Raw genomic sequence first — 4772 nt, 5'->3', positions numbered from 1 at the left:
CGCCCGCGCGCTGGGGGTTGTTTTCTCGCTTCCTGTCTCTCTGTCTCTCTCTGTCTGTCTGGTGAGGGCACGTGCCCTATAGTGAAAAAAACCTCTCAAAAAAAAATTTATTCTTTAGCAGTATCCCGAGCCTGATTCTGTGCCTGGTTTAGGTATATTCTGATGTTCTTGATCCTCTTTAACCACTGAAACTATTTCCCCAGGATCTTTCATGTACCCTGTCATACTTTTTGAAAACAGCTTATTTGTTAGGTATATTCTGATGTTCTTGATCCTCTTTAACCACTGAAACTATTTCCCCAGGATCTTTCATGTACCCTGTCATACTTTTTGAAAACAGCTTATTTGCCCGGGTGCCAATGTTCCTCTACTCTTAGACATGTAGGTCTTGTTCTTTTTTTTTTTTAATCATCATAATCTTCTTTATATTACATTGGATTACATATAATTTTACAGTGTATTACATCACTTTTTCAAAAGGGAATGCCATGCATGTCAGTCAATACAGAGACATTAATCTCCCCGCTTCATCATTCAGTAACTTTTCTGTTTTTCCCAATTATTATTATTAATATTCTAATTATTTTTTTAAACAGTCAATCGCTATTTCTCATTTTGCTTGTAAAAAGACTTTGCTCATCATGAAATACTTCTCAGACCAATCTAGTTGAGAATACTATACATGTCATCATCAACAGTTAATAAGACATATCTGTTTCTCACTAACGTCCTGCCTCTCTATTGTTCACTTGCTATCTTTCTCTATCCTCTTCTCTTCACCTTCCCCATTCCACACTGTCCTATTCTCATTAAGTACCTTCACTGCTTTTATGTCCTCCAATTTTTTGCTTTCTATCATAGAGTGTGGATAGTCAGTATATATTGAGTGGATACATACAATATCTTTCTTTCATAGCCTGGCTTACTTCACTCAGCAATAGATCCTCCATATCTGACCACTTTCTATCAAATGCCAGGGTCTTGTTATTTTTTATGGCTGAGTAGTATTCCATAGAGTATATATACCACACTTTTCCAATCCATTCATCAGTTTGTGGACATTTAGGTTGGTTCCATGTCTTGGCAATTGTGAATAATGCTGCAATAAACATTGACGTGCAAGCACTTTTCTGACTAGGTCTTGTTCTTAAAGAATTCATGGCCCTTTACAATGGGGCAACATTGGTCCAGGCACCATGTTTCTCTACCTTTAGACATGTTCTTAAAGAATTCATGGCTGCTTACAATGGGAATTAACTAGAAAAAGACCAAAAAGCCAGACGGTCATAACCCAGGACACACAGATGATGTAAAAGCATTAGCACTGTGATCAGAATGGGGTAAATCACTCCCTGATGGGCAGGATCCTCACAGCTGAGATATAAACCTGGATCCCAAACCATGTGGCAACAACACATTTTGGGACATCTCCCTTCCCTCCCTTCTTCTTGGGAACTCTTATCTTTTTTCTGTCTCCTTCAATAAACTCTCTGCTTGGTAACCCCTCTTAAAAAAAAAAAAGAAAAAGAAAACAGCTTAAAATAGCATCAACAATAATACTAATGACAACATTTATGAGTGCTAATTAGCCAGATACCATGTACACCTACCCATTTCAACTTCTTTGTCCTACTAGGCCAAGTATGTCCTTATTATAGGTGTGCAAACGGAGGCTTATCTTTCTCAAATTCACATAGCTGGAAAGAGGCAGAGACTGCAGCTATGCTCAGGTCAAAAGTCCCAAGCATAAGCATTTCATACTTTTCTAGGCCCAGGAGTTAATGGCTTGAAGTGGCTATTGCTATACCCTTTAGGGATACTTGCACATCACCAGAGAATCTTGAGACCCAAGACTTTCAGACAAAGAAAGAAATCCCTAGTAGTGAGATTTCAGACTTTTAAATTTTCTATTATTTTTTTAATTGATTTTTCCTGTTGGGGCTGAAATACTTCCTTAGGGTCAATTTCAATCATTATGTAGATTATTTTCTGTCTATTTAGCTTATGAAAAGAATTCACTCTACTTAGGGAGCAATGACTATTTGGGATGGTGAAAAGAATCTTGGAGGCAGGAGACCTGGCTTCTATTCCCACTTCTACTGACTAATTAAAGGACATAAAATAACAGGGTGAGGGAGTTCTTCGTTACTCAGAGATGAAAAAAATGAAGGTCCAAAGAAGCATTTCTGACTTTTTGTGATCTGCTTGCTGAAACATGTGGCTCAGAAAGAGTTTAGATGGCAGTGATGAGGATGCAAGGGGACACAGCCTAGAAAGTGGAAAATGTCTAAGATTTGGATTTGGGTGATGGATTTGAGGGCCAACTCTGCTGTGTGATGTTGGGAGTTACTTTGATCTTTTTCATCCAAGGGTTCTCATTTTTTTTGAGAGAGAGACTTTTGCTATAGGGCATGTGTATTCACAAGAGAGACAGAAATAAACGGAGACAAAAAGAGAGAAATCACTGTCCCCCAGGGGGAATAGCTACACTGCAATCCCTTCTCTTCTACTCTCTTCTCAGGATTTCGGGTATGCACACACACACGCACCTGGTGTGAATTTCAAGCCTCTGGGTCCGGAACTTGAACCACAGTCAGCCATATGGGAGTCCAGCGATGCAACCATTATGCCATCTGCTGGTCCCAGGTTCTCATCTTAAAGTCAGAGATATATGGTTTCCGGGACCTTTCTAGCACAGAAAGTATTTGACTCTGAAGTGAATGCATTGCAGAGTTTATTACTGGTGAATATAAATCTTATTATGTGTGAAGAAAAGATAAATATCTCCTTTGTTCCACCACTATACTTAAATTTTCACATAATTACCTTATTTAATACTTTTAGTAATCTCTAAAGTAAGGTCGGAGAATATTCCCATTCCCATTTTAGAGATGAAAGATTTGAGACCAAGATGGGTTCAGTAATTAACCTTAATACCAGGTTTGACTTCCAGGACCCCTACAAGTAGACTTCTGGAGAGAAGAACTCCTGAACATGGGTGTCATAGGATTTGTGCCCTCAGGGAATTGCCAAATCCTCAAAGCTATGATGAGAATAAAGTACAATTTCTAAATGTGGTTTTAGTAAATTGCACGTTAAAATTTTTTGATAAAAATTATTTGAAGCAATTCTACTAGGAAGGTAGTAATTGGTTTCATCTCTAAAATAGCCCTTCGAAGGTGTAGTGAAGATTAGATGAGATGTTGCATGGAAAACATCTAGAACCCTGCTGGGCATACATTGAACATGCCCGAAGGTTAGCTAAATTTGCTACTGTTCATATCATCATCCCACTACTGGATATGTATTCAAAGGAAAGAAAGTCAATGTGTGGCAGAGATATCTGCACCCTTACGTTCACTGTGGCACTGTTTACAATAGCCAAAATATGGATCAACCTAAGTGTCCATCAACAGATGAATAAAGAAAATGTGTTAGAAACTCACAATGAAACATTATTCAGCCATTTAAAAGAACAAAATCCTGTCTTTTGAGGTAAAAATGGGTGAGCCTGGAGGATATTATGCTAAGTGAAATAAGCCAGGCACAGAAAGAGAATTACCACATGTTCTCCCTTATATGTAGAAATTGGAAAAATAAAAGGACTTCACAGAGATAGAGAGATGAGGAATGACTACTAGAGGCTGGTAAGGGTTGGGGAGGGAGACTAGGGATGTTATGGAAACAAAATTGCAGATAGATAGAAGGGACAATTTCTATTTTTATCTTTTATTGTCACAGGGCATGTGTGCTTGCCCAAGAAAGAGAGAAAGCACCCCCAATGGCACGTGGTCACACCATCATACTTTTTCCTACATTTCTCCATTCCTTGAGGATTTTGGGCATGCTCACACACAGGTCTGGTATGTTTTTCAAGCTGCTAGGCTGGAATTTGAACTGCCGTTTGTCATGTGGGATCCAGCTTTCTTTGTGCAGTGTTTAACCATTGTACTATGGGGCCGGCTCTAGAAGGAACCATTTCTAGTGTTATAAAACATAGTGGGAGGAGGGGGCCAGCAAGTGGCATGGTGGCTAAGGGCACTGGGCTCCCACATGGCTGACTGCAGTTCAAGTCCTCGACCTTGCATTTGCTTTCTCACTTTCCCTCTCTCTCCCTCTCTCTCTTGCTCTGTCTCTCTCTGACCAAATTAAAGTACATAAATAAATAAAGTTAAATAAAATTCTTTTAAAAAATAGTGGGGAGAATATAGATGGTGACAACTTGCTGTTTATCTTAAAGTTACTAAAGGGGAAGATGTTGAATGCTCCAAACACAAGTAATGACAAAAGGTTGAGATGACGGATATACTATTTACCCTCATTTAATCATGGCATTGTATTCTTGTACTAAAAAGCCACATTGTATCCCCAAAATATGTATAATTATTATACATTCACAACAATAATTTTTTAAAAAATTGTTGTTAGTACTACTATTCAGGCATCTTGAAAGAATGGTACCTATCAATGATGCTGTCTTTGCCAATAGCCATTCAATTCTACCACTTTGTATCAATACAATAGCCCTATGAATATAGTTCACTTATCTCTAATTTAAAATCAAATACAATTCCTCTGGAGGAAAACAACCATCTAATAGCATAGAGAAACACAACCATTGACGTGGGTAAGAGGCACATCTGTCTCTTTAATTTAAGCTGTTGGATTTGATGGAGTGTTTTCAGCCTACAGGACTTCACAGAACCACAGGGATTTTTAAAAACTACTTAATTTTTTTAGCATAAAACTAATACATTTGCACAGTAAATATT

This window comes from Tupaia chinensis, unplaced genomic scaffold, assembly GCF_000334495.1.
Source record: "Tupaia chinensis unplaced genomic scaffold, TupChi_1.0 Scaffold000248_1, whole genome shotgun sequence".
Classification (NCBI taxonomy): Eukaryota; Metazoa; Chordata; class Mammalia; order Scandentia; family Tupaiidae; genus Tupaia; species Tupaia belangeri.
Note: the sequence above shows the minus strand (reverse complement) of the source record.